Below are 18,282 nucleotides of genomic sequence, written 5' to 3' on the forward strand. Positions count from 1 at the left end.
TCAACCGGATATCCTGGGCGGGTGGGGGGGGGGGGGGGAGTCAACAATCTCTGAGAAACAACAAATACGCATACATAATTCATTATCGTTATCATGACATGTGATAGGTTGGAAATCAATAACATTCAAATGATAACAACAACGCTGATAACGTTAACCACAGTAGGAAACGGTAGCAGAATTCCAGCAATCAAGATACCAGGCCTGTCAACTGCTACGAATAATCCGTAGAATTCCGTAATTTTGGTTCCAATTTCAGAATTTCGTGAGGATCATCTCTAAATCATCAAAAAAATTTCGAAACTGAATGTCGATGTCAGATTGCATCATTTTAAGGCTTTTAAAATTAAAATAAATAACAATAATAAAATTCCCTTTATTCATCCCATGGGGAAATTTGTCTTTATTGTCTATTCCAAGGGAAGACTGGAATAACCCAGGCGTCATCCGCAGAGCAGCGCCGAAAAGTGAGCTAGGGCGAGGTGACTTGCTCAAGGTCACACAGCGCGGCGGGTTACCGAACTCGATACCTTTAGGGTACGAAGCAAAGACCGTACCGCTGAGCCACGCTGTTCCACGTGAAGTGTTCTTTCATCGTTGTGAGGGTAAAATTATTGATCTCTGGAAAGTTAACTATAGATAGTTCAAAGATGACGTCACTTAGGTCTTTGTTATTGTTACTTGCCACCCGCGTTTATGAGTAATGCTCACTGAACTGTATTAACCTGACTATAAACGTTCATGGATACACACAGTTTTGTATGTTGGTCCGTTATACTTCCGGATGGCAATGTTATGAGCTTCTTAGCCAAGCGCATACTATCTATAGCGACTTATATTTTATCTACCACGTGGCTGTGTGGTCTTGTGGAATGACACTCGCTTTCGGATCGGAAGTTCCTGGGTTCGAGCCTCGTTCGGCGCATAGTTGAGTCCTTGGAAAAGGCCCTATACTCACATTCTCTCACCATACTCAGGTGTAAAATGATTAACTGGCCGTTAACAGCATTGTCTCTGTCCGAAAAAAAATTGTAATATCGCCTAAAAGGCGTCATGTCCTGCCCTACATGTTAAGTGTTGCTGTTGGCCAGAGACCCCTTGAACAGCGCTTTGAGCACCTTTAGTGGATATTGCGCTATATAAAAGCTCAATTATTTTTTTTAATACGAATTTTTTAAATTTTCAAGTCGACAGGTCTGAGCTATGTTATTCTAATCTACAACCCCTTTAACTGACGTGTAGTTATATACAGATCTGATAAACCAAAATGTAATGGGCTCCTTGTTGTAATGGAAATACTCTCAAACCAAAGTGTACTTATTTGCAGGCCTGAGAACTTAATTTGTTAAGGGCTCATGCTTTTAATAGAAATACTCTCAAACCAACGAAACTATTGTCCATTACACAACAATGCTAATTGCGCCTATATGGTCTTGTGGTATGACACTCGCTTTTCGGTCGGTAGGTCCTGAGTTCGAGCCTAGCTCGGCGCATAGTTGAATTCTTGCAAAAAGGTTCTTTATTCACCTTCTCTCACCGCACTCAGGTATACAACCAGTAAATACCTGGCCGTTACTAGCGTTGTCTCTGTCGAAAAAAAAATAGTAATATCGCCTAACAGGCGTCATGATGTTGTTGGTCAAGGACCGTTTGTAAAGCGCTTTAATTGAGCACGTTTATTGAATATTGCGCTATATAAAATCTGGAGTTATAAAAAAAACAACACAAGCCCGAAACTGCGTTTGGTAATAAGACCTGCTAATATGTACACCTTTTCCTATAGATAGTATGACGTTGATGTCACTCAGGTCTTTGTTATTGCTTTTTGCTATCCGCGTTTATGAGTAATTCTCACTAAACTGTATTAACCAAACTATAAACGTTCAACCTAACATATAGTTTTGCGTGTTGGTCCGTTATACTTCCGGATGGCAATGTTGTGAGCTTCTTAGCCAAGCGCATACTATATATACGATCAGACAAGCTAAATCCAGGGATTATGTGGATTGAACTCCAGCGTGTTCTAATGTGATAAAAGGTTGTACGAGGTTGAACGTTAGGTAAATATCATATTATGGGTTGTCTCGCGGATCTGGTGGCTAGGGTGCTTGTCCGACGCTAGAAACTGAGAAGAGGTTGGATAATTTAATATATAAAATAATAATAATAATAATAATAATAATAATAATAATGATATAATATATGAATGATGATATGATATGATGATGATGATATATGTATATGATGATGATATGATATGAGTGATGAGTGAATAATATATATATAGTAATATAGGTAGTAGTAGTAGTAGTAGTAGTAGTAGTAGTAGTAGTAGTAGTAGTAGTAGTAGTAGTATAGTAGTAGTAGTAGTAGTAGTAGTATGTAGTAGTAGTAGTATGTAGTAGTAGTATAGTATATAATCATAATAATAATAATAATAATAATAATAATAATAATAATAATAATAATAATAATAATAATAATAATAATAATAATAATAATAATAATAATAATAATAATAATAATAACAATAATAATAATAATAATAACAACAAAACAACAATAAAAAATGATAATAATAATAATAATAATAATAATAATAATAATAATAATAATAATAATAATATAATAATAATAATAATAATAATAATAATAATATATCTTTATTGTCCTTAAAAAGGATGGCAAGTTGTCATTTGGTTACACATTTATAACAATACAATATTGAAATAGACACACTCACACAGATGCACACTAGTAACATAGTAGTCATCGAAAAAAAAAAACATAAAAAAAAAAAAAAAGAAAAGAAACAAAAAAAATGATAATGATAATAATAATTTTTAAAAAATAATAATAAATAAAATAAAATAATAATAATAATAATAATAATAATAATAATAATAATAATAATAATAATGATGATGATGATGATGATGATGATGATGATGATGATGATGATGATGATGATGATGATGATGATGATGATGATGATGATGATGATGATGATGATGATGATGATGATGATGATGATGATGATGATATATATAATAATAATAATAATAATAATAATAATAATAATATAATAATAATAATAATAATAATATAATAATATAATAATAATAATAATAATAATAATAATAATAATAAATAATATAATAATAATAATAATAATAATAATAATAATATAATAATAATAATAATAATAATAATAATAATATAATAATAATAATAATAATAATAATCCGTTTGTGAGTTTGTGTAATTGCGTGTGAGGGGGAGAAACAGACAGGCAGAAACAAAGAAAGAAAACGAGAGAGAGAGAGAGAGAGAGAGAGAGAGAGAGAGAGAGAGAGAGAGAGAGAGAGAGAGAGAGAGGCGGAAGGGAGGGGAGATGAAGTATGCTTGCTTACGTGTGTATGTGTATGTGTATTGTATGTACAAGTGTATAATAATATAAGTGTGTATAATACGAATGTGTAGACACAGGCCCTAAATGCCAGCAATAAACCAATTTGTTGCCGTAAAGTCAACATGACTCAGGCCGTCTTCCCGCGTGTCAAACGAGAAAAGGCAGGGCAAAGTCAACACATTAAAACAAAAAGTAAACAAAACACACTTGGTTCATAAAACTCCCCCTCCCCTCCCCTCAACACACATCGACAGTAACAATACGATAGATCGGATCTCTCTTTGTGAGATATTATTATACGTAATTTGATATGATAGTCATCCAATAGATAGTATGCAGATGACATCACTCAGGCCTTTGTTATTGTTTTTGCCATCCGCGTTTGTGAGTTTCATATCAGTTGGCATTTTTCCTGTGTCAACTGATATGAAACGATCCATTTTTATAGCACTACCAAAAAAGCCAGGAGCAGTTGATTGTGAACAACACAGAACTATTAGCCTAATGAGCCACCTCACAAAAATTCTTTTGAAGATAATTTTACTAAGAATAAGAAATAAAATACGACCTGAAATTGGGGAGATGCAATTTGGTTTTGTTGAGGACAAGGGTACCAGAAATGGAATATTCACATTATCAATGCTGATGGAAAGATGTATTGAAGTAAATAAAGATCTGTATATGTGTTTCATCGACTATTCAAAAGCCTTTGATAAAGTACAACACGAAAAACTATTCAAAATTCTATCATCCTTGGACATTGATGGTAAAGATTTAAGAATATTACGGAATTTGTACTGGGAACAAGAAGCAGCAATGCGTGTTGACAACGAGCTAAGCAGTTTTACACCTATTAGAAGAGGAGTTAGGCAGGGGTGTGTTTTGTCTCCAGAGTTATTCAACCTCTATAGTGAAATGATATTAAGAGATATCGAACATAAGAAGGGGGTGTGTATTGGAGGAAAGAATGTAACAAATCTGAGGTATGCAGATGATACGGTTCTACTGGCAGAATCTGAACATGAACTACAAGAACTACTGGATGTTGTAGTCAGGAGTAGTGAAAATATGGGACTGGAACTGAATATATCTAAAACAGAATGTATGACGGTATCTAAAAATAATAACCCACCAGCCTGTGTAATAACAAGCAGAGGACAAACAATACAACAAGTTGAATGTTTCAAATATTTAGGCTTCAATGTAACATCCAATGGAAAATCAGATTGTGAAATAAAGAAAAGAATAGGTATGGCGAAGAATGCATTCAACCAGCTGCATACAATTATGAAAAAAGGAATATTAGCATGAAAACAAAAATCAAAGTCCTGGATTGCTATGTACTGTCTGTGCTGCTATATGGTTGTGAGAGCTGGACCATAAACAAGACCATGGTTAAAAGACTGGAGGCAGTGGAAATGTGGTTTTACAGAAGAATGATGAGGGTGTCATGGATGGAAAGGAAAAGAAATGAAGAAATTTTAGAAATGGCAAACAGAAAAAGATCACTGATAACAAAAATCATCAAACGCCAAATGGAATTTTTAGGACACATTATCCGCCACCCTGGTTTGGAAATACTCGCCTTGACTGGAAAGATGAATGGAAAAAGAATAAGAGGAAGACAAAGAATAACGTATTTGAAAGGGATAAGAACTTGGACAGATGAAGCTGAGAAAGGTGGCGCTGCTTTAATAGAATTGGCAAGAGATAGATCAGCTTGGCGGAAGATGACCTCCGACGTCTGCTTCAGATATGGAACTACATGAGATGAGATGAGTTTGTGAGTTGTTCTCACTAAACTGTATTAACCAGACTATAAAAGTTCATGGTTACACAGAGTCTGTGTGTTGGTCCGTTATACTTCCGGATGGCAATGTTGTGAACTCCTTGGCCAAGCGCATTCTATCTATAGCCCTCATATATATGTGCTTGGCTAAGAAGCTCATAACATTGCCATCCGGAAGTATAACGGACCAACACACAAAACTGTGTGTATCCATGAACGTTTATAGTCAGATTAATACAGTTCAGTGAGCATTACTCATAAACGCGGATGGCAAAAACAATAACAAAGACTTGAGTGACGTCATCTTCGAACTATCGATAGCCTCTCGTCTGCTTTGGGTCATCCTCATTATTTGGACCAAAGGAAACTGAGTTTTGTTCCTTAAACTTTAACTTCAACTCTCCCCTTACGACCTACATCAAAATCGTCACATTTGTTACGACACAATATACATTTTCTTATTGAGATTTATTTTGAATATCACAAATTTTGAAGAATGATCTTTGTTTCATTAATAAGAACATAAAGTTGTTTGGTCGAGAGATTTTTGAGTTTTTAAAAATCTATATTTCTGCTGGGTAAGCCTGGTCATTTGGGGAAAATACTGAAAATTATCGGAAGGAGAAGGCTGAACAATAAAATAATAGAAAACAACAACAACAAAAATAAATAAAGAAATAAAAACAAACAAATATATTTTTTTAAAACAAAACGAAACAAAAAAAAAACAAACACAGAGAGAGAGAGAGAGAGAGAGAGAGAGAGAGAGAGAGAGAGAGAGAGAGAATTCCTCCTCCCATAATATGAATCATGAATGTGTCTTTTCTCCGCCAGAATTATTTCGATCAGGAAAACAACAACAAACAATAGCCTCTCGTCCATCTTTTGTCTCTGTGTGTTTGCCTTAGATTTAATGTTTCAAAGGTTTTCAATTTAACGCCCTATTGAATCTACATTAAGTAATAATATCAAAGGAGTCTCGTGATAATGGGGGCGATCTATAGATAGTATGCAGATGACGTCACTCAGGGCTTTGTTATTGTTTTTGCCATCCGCGTTTGTGAGTTGTTCTCACTAAACTGTATTAACCAGACTATAAAGGTTCATGGTTACACAGAGTTTGTGTGTTGGTCCGTTATACTTCCGGATGGCAATGTTGTGAACTCCTTGGCCAAGCGCATTCTATCTATATTCATGTTTTCGTCCAACCAAGTCATCAATCACATGATTTGTTGCTGTACAACGATTGGACATTTCTTAATAAATTAAATGGAAACAAGCTGGTTTGTCTATTAATGTTGTAAGCATATTCATGAGTCATGCTGAGCAAAATGACCAATTATAACGTTGTATACTTCTCAAACTGTGAACACTTTTCACGATATGGGTCATTTTGAGCACACTTTGCAATGTGACCAATGACCTCGAGCACATGGAAAGGGAATATAGATGGTGCCATTGAAATAAAGGCCTTTATTGAGAAAACTGAGTTTTGTTCCTCAAACTCTTAACGATAAAACAATAGAGAACGATGACAACAACAACACAAATAAAAAAATAAAAACAGCAAAAAATAATATTAAAAAAAAAAAACAAAAAAAAAACAAGCAAAACAAAATAATACATCGAGAGAGAGAGAGAGAGAGAGAGAGAGAGAGAGAGAGAGAGAGAGAGAGAGAGAGAGAGAGAGAGAGTGAATTCCTACTCCTGCTATAATATGAATCATGAATGTGTCTTTTCTCCGCCAGAAATATTTCGATCAGGAAAACAACAACAAATAAACAGCCTCTCCATCTTTTGTCTGTGTGTTTGCCTTAGATTTAATGTTTCAAAGGTTTTCAATTTAACGCCCTATTGAATCTAAATTAAGTGTTAATATCAAAGGCGTCTCGTGATAATTAGTTCATAATAATCGGATTTACAGACATGCAGCAAAACCTTCTGCAGACATTACACACGTAGATACAAGTGCCGCTATGTGGTCTAGTGGTATGACACTCGCTTTCGGATCGGCAGTTCCTGCGCCTCGCTTGGCGCATACTTGAGTCCTTGGAGAAGGCGCGTAATGTCCGTCTTAAATGTTGTTGTCCAGGGACCCCTTGTAAAGCGCTTTGAGCACTTTAGATAGTATGCGCTTGGCTAAGAAGCTCACAACATTGCCATCCGGAAGCATAACGGACCAACACACAAAACTCTGTGTAACCACGAACGTTTATATAGTTAAATGAAAATTACTCATAAACGTGGATGGCAAAAAAAAAACAATTACAAAGACTCGATTGACGTCAACTTCATTCTATCTAGAAAGTTAAAAGTTAAAAGGTAACACATTTTTTATGTGTTTGTAAGCTATATCCGGCTGGCGGAAGTTGTGAGCATTTTATCTAAATGCACAGCATAGTTAATTATTAAAAAATAATTATCTCGATTAAATAATGTGTCACGTTAACACGGACACAGGGTGACACAAAATAAACAGTCCAAGATAACAATCAACTTGCACAATTCCCTGCAGGGTGTCGCTAATTAAACAAGAAGACGACGACAGGAACTAACGGTCCTTCCGCCTTTCTTTGCGATTGATGCTATGCATATAGATAAAATAAATACCCACAACATCCGCAGAGCCGGATGTAACGTATGGGATCCTTATCACTCCTCCGTAATACGATTCAATAGTCTGATGTCACGCCGCCATCTTGGTTCTAAACAAAGAAAATCATTACTTTTTATTTTTCATGCTGGCTAGAACTTTTCATATGCCTTGTGATCAGAATGTGTAAAAGTCAAAACATGATCAAATTTATGTGGGTTTTTTTTCCTCTAGATACCCTTTATACTCGCCGGAGAAATATTTCATACGGGCGTCCGCCATTGTTCCGATAGTTTAGAGCCAGTGTTACTAAGTTACCATGCGTCATTAGGAAGGAAGTGACGTTACGACTATTGAATCCTATTAAGGAAATATAATCAATGGGAGCGATCTTTATTCATGTTTTCGTCCAACCAGGTCACCAATCACGTGATTTGTTGCTGTCCAACGATTGGATATTTCTTAACAAATGTAAACACGCTGATTTGTTTACAAATGTTTTATAAACATACCCATGTGTCAAGCTGAATCAAATGACCAATCGTGATGTTAGATATATTTAAAAAGCTGTGAACCCATTTTGCAAAGTGACCAATGACCTCGAGCACATGGAAAGTTAATATAGATCATGGCTATTCAACAAAGAGCTATAAAATCAGTTCAACAGAATCCTATAAACAAATTTAAGCTCTATAGGACACCCCATTTGGAATCATTGAAGGAAAGGAGAGAGAAGAATATACGAAATTTATAGATAGTATGCGCTTGACTAAGAAGCTCATAACATTGCCATCCGGAAGTATAAAGGACCAACACACAAAACTATGTGTAACCATGAACTTTTATAGTCTGGTTGATACAGTTTAGTGAGAATCACTCACAAACGCGGATGGCAAAATACAATTTAAAAAAAGGCTTGAGTGACGTTATCTTCGTTCTATCCATTTTACAAAGGTCAGAAAAAACAGATCGGGGTGCGATTACAGGGGCGGCTTCCAATTGGACAAGAGGGAAACCTGGCAAATTTATGTTGCCACAATCTCGAGTGGACTGGCCATCTTCACTCCTTTCTGCCCTCAACTATAGATAGTATGCAGATGACGTCACTCAGGCCTTTGTTATTGTTTTTGCCATCCGCGTTTGTGAGTTGTTCTCACTAAATTGTATTAACCAGACTATAAAAGTTCATGGTTACACAGAGTTTGTGTGTTGGTCCGTTATACTTCCGGATGGCAATGTTGTGAATTCCTTGGCCAAGCGCATTCTATCTATAAGACTGTGGAACAACTTGGATAGCTCTCGGTAAAACAATTGCGAATGCTGAACTGATGAGTCTTCCACGAGGAAGTTTCAGATTGAAGAGGACGAAGAAAAAGAAGAAGAAGAAGGAGAGGAAGAAGAAGAAGAAGAGGAAGAAGAAGAAGAAGAAGAAGAAGAAGAAGAAGAAGAAGAAGAAGAAGAAGAAGAAGAAGAAGAAGAAGAAGAAGAAGAAGAAGAAGAAGAAGAAGAAGAAGAAGAAGAAGAAGAAGAAGAAGAAGAAGAAGAAGAAGAAGAAGAAGAAGAAGAAGAAGAAGAAGAAGAAGAAGAAGAAGAAGAAGAAGAAGAAGGAAGAAGAAGAAGAAGAAGAAAAGAAGAAGAAGAAGAAGAAGAAGAAGAAGAAGAAGAAGAAGAAAGAAGAAAGAAGAAGAAGAAGAAGAAGAAAGAAAGAAGAAGAAGGATGATGAGATGATGATGATGAAAGATGATGATGAAGAAGAAAGAAGAAGAAGAAGTAAGAATAAGAAAAGAAGAAGAAGAAGATAAGAAGAAGAAGAAGAAGAAGAAGAAGAAGAAGAAGAGAAGAAAAGAAGAAGAGAAGAAGAAGAAGAAGAAGAAGAAGAAGAAGAAGAAGAAGAGAAGAAGAAGAAGAAGAAGAAGAAGAAGAGAAGAAAGAAGAAGAAGAATAAGAAGAAGAAGAATAAGAAGAAGAAGAATAAAGAAGAAGAAAAGAAGAAGAAGAAGAAGAAGAAGAAGAAGAAGAAGAAGAAGAAGAAAGAAGAAAGAAGAAGAAGAAGAAGAAGAAGAAGAATGATGATGAGATGATGATGATGATGATGATGATGATGAAGAAGAAGAAGAAGAAGAATAAGAATAAGAATAAGAAGAAGAAGAAGAAGAATAAGAAGAAGAAGAAGAAGAAGAAAAAGAAGAAGAAGGAGAAGAAGAAGAAGAAGAAGAAGAAGAAGAAGAAGAAGAAGAAGAAGAAGAAGAAGAAGAAGAAGAAGAAGAAGAAGAAGAAGAATTAAAAGAAAGAGAACGGGGAGGGAGATGGCGGAAGCAGGGTCTATTCGAACAGGTAGCAATTTTACTGCGTATTGTAGGGTTCGTCAAAAAATAAAAGTAAATAAAGACTAAGTAACTAAAACGGGGTTTGTTTTCTTGGGCGGGGAGGGGGGGGGGGGGTGGAGGTGGAAGTGGGGATTTGAAACACTGTTTGTTCTTAATACAAAACGAATGTACTGTCACGTATTTATCTATTGTGTCAAAGAAAATCTAATTTGCTCGTCAAACCCCTGGACGTGAGGCACTAGTCTGTAAGTTACGGCTGTCCTTGTTTGAACTGCAATAACATCACGTTCGTAAGGGATCTGGCTACATCCTTCAAAGTGGGATGGATTAGCCAGGCCCGTCTACTTGTAAAAACTAAAAATCCGTAACCGATTACTTAGGAGACAAAATTGTAATCGCTATATTTAACTTTAAAATATAGCATTTATATAGCGCAATATCCACTAAACGTGCTCAAGCGCTTTACGAGCGGTCCCTGGCCAACAGCAATATTTAACATTGAGGGCGGGACATGACGCCTGTTAGGCGATATTACATTTTTTTCGGACAGAGAAAACGATGCTAACGGCCAGGTAGGACTCGTTTTACACCTGAGTACCGTGAGAGAAAGTGAGTAAAGAACTTTTTCGAAGGACTCAACTATGCGCCGAGCGAGACTCGAACCCTGGACCTTGCGATCCGAAAGCGAGTGTCATACCACTAGACCACCTAGACGTAACTTTAAAAATATCAACAGGATACCCTCACAAGGAATAAATAACACTTTAAAAATTCTTAAAGATAAATAGTCTGGTATCAACTTTCATTTTCAGAGTCCTTGGAGAATGCTCTGTACTCACGTTCTCTCACCATACTCAGGCGTAAAATGAGTTACCTGGCCGTTAACAGCGTTGTATCTGTCCGAAAACTAATTGTAATATCGCCTAAAAAGCGTCATGTCCCGTCCGATCCTACATGCTAAATGTTGCTTTTGGCCAGGGACTCCCTTGTAAAGCGCTTTGAGCACGTTTAGTGGATATTGTGTTCAATAAAAGCTCAATTAACCTTCTCCTTACCATCTACAGCAAAATCGTCACATTTGTTACGACACAATGCCATATTCAGATTTATTTTGTACATCACAATGGTCTTTGTTTAATTAATAAGAACATGAAGTTGTTTTGTAGAGAAATTTAAAAAATCAATTTTTTATTTTTTTCCTGCTGGTAGAAGAAGAAGAAGAAGAAGAAGAAGAAGAAGAAGAAGAAGAAGAAGAAGAAGAAGAAGAAGAAGAAGAAGAAGAAGAAGAAGAAGAAGAAGAAGAAGAAGAAGAAGAAGAAGAAGAAGAAGAAGAAGAAGAAGAAGAAGAAGAAGAAGAAGAAGGAGAATGCCATTTTTGGGGAAAATACTCAAAATTATCGGTAAGGAGAGAGTTAAATTGAAGACAAAATTTCGTAAATTCTACGCTTTCTCGTAATGGTAGGCAGGTCTTAAATAACAGGACGTTGGTAATGGAGTAGTCTGGCTTGCAACATCCTTCAAAGTGGGATGGATAAGCCTGTCAAGACTTGACGCCTTTGTCGAGTTGTGGCGATGAATGGAAAGATGACGGATGACACGTTTCCACAAAGGGAAACTGGAGTCACATCGAGTCATGTCTTTGTTTACTTATGTAAACGTGTCCGTCAACGTATGTAAACGTGTCCGTCAAATGATAATATTACAATTACATTTTATAGTTTACTACAGGCATGTTATTTAATTAAAACGTCACATTAAAAAAAAAACAACCCCCCCCCCGCCCCCCAACAAAAAAAAACAAAAAAAAACCCCAAAAAACTGCCATTCCGCTATGGCACCATTTGATCCCGTCGCCAAGACATTCCATGAGGGAAGACTATGTCTTTGTTATTGTATTTTGCCATCCGCGTTTGTGAGTGATTCTCACCTAACTGTATCAACCAGACTATAAAAATTCATGGTTACACACAGTTGTGTGTGTTGGTCCGTTATAATTCTGGATGGCAATGTTATGAGCTTCTTAGCCAAGCGCATACTATATATAATATAGATAGTATGCGCTTGGCTAAGAAGCGCACAACATTGCCATCCGGAAGTATAACCGACCAACACACAAAACTGTGTGTATCCATGAACGTTTATAGTCGGGTTAATACAGTTCAGTGAGCAATACTCATAAACGCGGATGGCAAAAAACAATAACAAAGACCTGAGTGACGTCATCTTGGAACTATCTATAGATACGTAGTATGCACTTGGCTTAGAAGCACACAACATTGCCATCCTGAAGTATAACGGACCAACACACAAAACTCCATGTAACCTTTAACGTTTATAGTCTGGTTAATAAAGTTTAGTGAGAAATACTCATAAACATGGGTGACAAAAACAATAACAAAGACCGGAGTGACGTTAAGTTCATTCTATCTATAGATAATCCATCAAACAAGATCTGTCAGTCTGAAGTCAACAGGAATCACCCATGTTGTCCAACACGTCATATACGGTCTTAAATTGTTTTAATTTTGTTAGCTCCCCTTATTTTGTCAATGAATAAATTACACAAAGAGAGAGAAGAAAAAAAATGGTAATGTCGCCTCACAGGCGTCATGTCTCGTTCTAATTATTGTTACGTGTTTCTGTTGGTCAGAGACCCTTTGTAAAGCGCTTTGAGCACGTTTAGTGGATATTGCTCTACATAAAACATGAGCTCTTATCTAGAGCAATATCCACTAAAATGTACTCAAAGCGCTTCACAAGGAGTGAAATATGAACGTCGCGAATTTCCGACCTACGAGATCTAGGTAAAATCAACATGAGCTCTTATATTGAGCAATTTCCACAAAACATGCTCAAAAAGCTTTACACGGAGTACCTCCTAGCCAACAGCAACATTTAGTTGTTTTTTTTTCCAACAGAGACAACGATACAGTCAACGCGCATGTACTCATTTTTCACCTGATTTCGGTGAGAAAATGTGACTAAAGAGCCTCTTCCAAGAACTCAACTATGCGCCGCTCAGAGCGGGACTCGAACCCAGGACCTCCCGATCCGAAGGCGAATGTCATACCACACGATCACATAGCCGCATTTTAACAAGAACTGGACGGCCGAACTTTTCACGTATGACAAATTGTATTGTATTTTAAGTAGTCCGTCATAGCCTTTAGGTCATGGAACCGGAGTATATCCCGGATTCTATAGCGTGAATCGGACAACAGCAATTGCTTGCTACCCTTTGGATAGGACGCTAGTCTATTGCAAAGTACTTTCGGCCAGATCTAAGAGACCCAGCTGCTGGGTAGACTAGGAGATCAAAGAAAAAAAATATCGACTGCACCAGGTTCGATCTTGGAACCTTTGCGCGTGAAGCGCGAGTGGTTCTACCAACGGAGCTAACGGGGGGACCGAGACAGGCGATCTTTTCACGTATGATAAATTGCATTGTATTTCAAGTACCGGCCCTTTGTCATGACTCAGATGGGATAAATAAATGTATACGATTTTGTCAATAGCTTTTGTAGTGTGTAACACTTCAACGTGTCACCAGACAAAAACACATTTAAATAAACACATGCAATCCATTACGCATTCAAACGCTATATAATTATTATTATATTGTATTGTAGTGTCACAATCATAACACATGCAATATTTTGTCAAAGGATATGTGTATAGAATTTTATATTTGTATGCATATGCTAGATAAAATAATATTATATTAACCCATTAAATCCTACAGATGTTAGCTACTTTTCAAAATTGGAAAAAAAAATGTATTAAGAATGAGCATGTGCATAGATAGTTTTATTCAACTACCATTTACAACTAAAACGTTATAGCTAACGATACAACGCCTATAATTTGTCTCAGAAAAATGTAATAAATAGGCATGGGGTAAAAGTAACCCGGGTAAACTACGGATATAGTCGGTGTTAGGGTTGAACGAGTTAATTCGACAGACAACTTGCGGCTGTGTAGTGTATTTGATTTGTTTGAGATACCCGACTTCGGTTCGGGAGACCCTGGGTTCGAGCCCAGCCCTGACGGGCGGAGAGTTGTCTCCTTGAAAAAGACTCTTCACTTACAATATCTCACCGTACTCAGACGTAAAAACGAGTACCCGGTCGTTAACAGTGTTGTCTTTGTCGAAAAAAAAACAAGAAAAAAAAAAAAAAAAACAAGCAAACCCCAAAAACGATGGTAATATCGCCTCAACAGGCGTCACGTTTCGTCCTACATGTTAATCATTGCTGTTGGTCAGGGACCCTTTGTAAAGCGCTTTGAGTGCGTTTAGTTTGATGTTGCGCTATATATATAGAACGAAGTTGACGTTACTCAGGTCTCTATTATTGTTTTTTTGCCATCCATTTTGTTTATGAGTAATTCTCACTAAACTGTATTAACCAGACTATAGATAGTACGCGCTTGGCTAAGAAGCTCATAACATTGCCATCCGAAAGTATAACGGACCAACACACAATACTGTGTGTAACCATGAACTTTAAAGTGTGGTTGATACAGTTTAGTGAGAATCACTCATAAACGCGGATGGCAAAATACAATAACAAAGGCTTGAGTGACGTCATCTTCGTTCTATCTATAAACGTTCAAGGTTATAAATAGACGTGTGTGATGGTCCGTCATACTTCCGGATGGCAATGTTGTGAACTTCTTAACCAAGCGCATACTATCTATAGAAGCTCTTAAGTCTTTTGTACTTGATAGTGTAAAACTTGATAGTTTTGATAGCGGGCAAATGTGAGCCACTACCATTTCAAAACGGTAATATAAAATATGGATGAATCGGACCTCGAAAAGTGAGTTTTAAAAACACCAAAAAATGTTTAGCTTTTATATAGTGCAATATCTACTAAACGTACTCAAAGCGCTTTACAATGGGTCCCAAGCAAACAGCAACACTCAACATGTAGGACGAGACATGAAACCTGATAGGCGATATTACATTTTTCTTTCTTCCAACAGAGACAACACTGTTATCGGCCAGATACTCATTTTTCACCCGAGTACGGTAAGAGAATGTGAGTAAAGAGTATTTTTCAAGGACTGAACTTTGTGCCGAACAAGGCTCGCACCCAGGATCTTTCGATCCGAAAGCGAGTGTCATACACAAGACGACATAGCCTAGATTGAAGACCCCCAGGACTAAAAGTACACAAGTCACATTTTCATGACTTTTAGCTAATCAGTGATAAACTTATAGATAGTATGCAGATGACGTCACTCAGGCCTTTGTTATTGTTTTTGCCATCCGCGTTTGTGAGTTGTTCTCACTAATCTGTATTAACCAGACTATAAAAGTTCATGGTTACACAGAGTTTGTGTGTTGGTCCGTTATACTTCCGGATGGCAATGTTGTGAACTCCTTGGCCAACCGCATTCTATCTATACTTATAGCACAATCACACCAGTTCACTCACCACGAATTTTGTTCATGATAAACACAATCTAGATGAGCCATCTATCTCAATACTACAATTTGTTTTCCTTTTTTTTTTTTTTTTTTTTTTTTTTTTTTTTTTTTGTTTATTTTTGGTATACTCTATATTCTAAATTATAGCCTATTCCAAAAATTAAGCCCCATTATTATTTCAAAACTAGCTTTCTGTGACTAAAGTACATTTAGCACTTGGCTCTTCTATGAGAAATAATAGGAGGTTTGATACTTATTTGTCAAAGGTAATAATAATAATGATAGTAGTAGTAGTAGTAGTAGTAGTAGTAGTAGTAGTAGTAGTAGTAGTAGTAGTAGTAGTAGTAGTAGTAGTAGTAGTAGTAGTAGTAATGGATGTAGTAGTAGTAATGGATGTAGTAGTAGTAGTAGTAGTAGTAGTAGTAGTAGTAGTAGTAGTAGTAGTAGTAGTAGTAGTAGTAATAATAGTAGCACCAGTAGTAGTAGTAGTAGTAGTAGTAGTAGTAGTAGTAGTAGTAGTAGTAGTAGTAGTAGAATAGTAGTAGTAGTAGTAGTAGTAGCACCAGTAGTAGTAGCAGTAGTAGTAGAATAGTAGTAGTAGTAGTAGTAGTAGTAGTAGTAGTAGTAGTAGTAGTAGTAGTAGTAGTAGTAGAATAGTAGTAGTAGTAGTAGAATAGTAGTAGTAGTAGTAGTAGTAGTAGTAGTAGTAGTAGTAGTAGTAGTAGTAGTAGTAGTAGTAGTAGTAGTAGTAGTAGTAGTAGTAGTAGTAGTAGTAGTAGTAGTAGTTAGTGGTAGCAGTTGCAGAAATAGCAGTAAACATATAAAATCTTACCAAGTGTTGACGATCATAAAATCCAAGCGGGGTTTCACTATTTAAAATCCACGAACTGAATCAATAATAAACTGAATTCGTCCAGTCGATGTACAGAAATCTCAATCATAATAAAAACACGAAAACACGCTGTATAATACAACACATTGAAATATTATAACACACGCTAATTATAGTTACGTACAGACTATAAACGTGATATGCGTTTTATTTAATCGATGTAATAATCATGAATTTATCGGTCATGAAAATAAATGGGTATGAAACGAGTCATTATTAGGTACTTTCTACAACACTGTGTCATAGGTAATAAATATCATAATGATAATGGCAGCGAATGATAATAATTATATTACAGCATTAAAACATACGTTTATTACTCCAAGTTCTATGAAATATTATATCCTAACACCAACACTGTATGAAAGTCTCTCCGAGTTGAATTCAATTTCCAACAAGCTGTGTATTGCAATCCAAAAGAGAAAAATATTGCTTTTTTTTTTCTAAGTTCTCACATAGAATTTATCACAACGCGCTCCACTGAGCACTAATAATAGTGGCGTAAGCCTTTCACACACACTGAAAAACAGGGGCTGAATGAAAATTTGTGATAGAAAATCTTAGTATCGTTCACCTTGGATTTGGATTTAAGTTATTGGGGGAGGGGGGAGGTGGGGGGTTAGAGGCCGTGTCTGCGGTTGAAGGAATCTGAAGACATATTGCAATCGTAAAGTTAGTAAGGCTGTATAATGAAAAGCTGTTTTGCTTACCTGGTTTAGTAGTAAGCGAGCGAGAGAGAGAGAGGTAGCGAGTGATTGAGTGGTTCTTGATTGCTTTGATGGTTGAGATTTACGACCCCTCGGCCGCAAGACAAGAAAGAGAGAGAGAGAGAGAGAGAGAGAGAGAGAGAGAGAGAGAGAGAGAGAGAGAGAGAGAGAGAGAGAGGGGGGGGGGGAGAGGAGACGTAGAAAGAGAGGGTTTTTACAATAAAGTGGCGGGGTGGGGGTGGGAGTGAGAGATAGCCAGTCATTCAGTCAGTCAGTCAGCGAGCCGTCGGCCCGCCCCCTTGCTTATGACGGCGCGTGGACCAGGCAGGATTTGTCCATTGTAGTATGTAGTTAGTGGGGCTAAAATATTGGACCTACTCCCAAGGCCGATATATATATACGTATTACAATAATAAAAGATCAAAAGCGCCGACAACCATTGTTGTATTACCTGTGTGAAAGGTGTATCTCCGTGGGCTATTGTTGAAACAAACAGGTAATCCCTTGATAGACACGCTCGGACCGGAAGGGATCCATTGGGATAAGCTGATTTGTAGATTGATTGAGTTAGGAACATAGCACTCTAGAGACGTGCAGTTCGAGCGACCGTGGCCAAAAAAATCTGGAAGGCCCATGGTTTTTTTGAACTGGGGGAAGGGGCGAGAGTTGAGTTACCTCGGTTACCTGCATGAGATGGCATTAATTACATTACTCAAACACGCTCGTACGCATACCAAAGCTATCTAGAGTTTTAAGACTAAAACGCACGCGCATACACACACACACACACATACACACACTTAGCATCACCTAGGTCAAGTAGTGCCATATGTCACACTTTTAAGAATTCAGTCTTGCTTGTACATATTGACCACTTGTAGTTGTGAATCGCCCTTATTCTGTTGTTCATTTTCATGGAGTGACCATTAAGTTTTGTTGTAGTTGTGAATTGCCGTTGTTTATTGCTCATTTTCCCTGTACAATGGATTCGGCAATGCATTTTAAGCAAATAATAAACATTTTATCATTATTTTTTTATCAATAATAACCGAAAATGCCTCGAAAATGTTGTTTTTGATTGCACTTCAAATTATAGACATGGCGAAAAGACAACTATATATAAATTT

At 36.7% G+C, this 18,282-nt stretch overlaps 1 protein-coding gene across 3 annotated transcripts in view; it reads right to left on the reverse strand.

Annotated features, from left to right (window-relative positions):
• LOC144959757 (uncharacterized) overlaps window positions 1-17,183 on the reverse strand; it is a 38,129-nt gene extending 20,946 nt beyond the window's left edge. For 2 of the 3 annotated variants that reach the window (XM_078892478.1, XM_078892477.1), the window contains exon 1: window positions 16,389-17,183. The gene's annotated coding sequence lies outside the window, so the exon portion shown is untranslated. The remainder of the gene's footprint in view (window positions 1-16,388) is intronic. The other variant, XM_078892476.1, reaches the window with a different exon arrangement.
• Between the last annotated feature and the right edge of the window lie 1,099 nt (window positions 17,184-18,282).

Source organism: Berghia stephanieae, chromosome 14 (assembly GCF_034508935.2).
Source record: "Berghia stephanieae isolate SIO BIC M18660-M18661 chromosome 14, UCSD_Bste_1.3, whole genome shotgun sequence".
Lineage (NCBI taxonomy): Eukaryota > Metazoa > Mollusca > Gastropoda > Nudibranchia > Aeolidiidae > Berghia > Berghia stephanieae.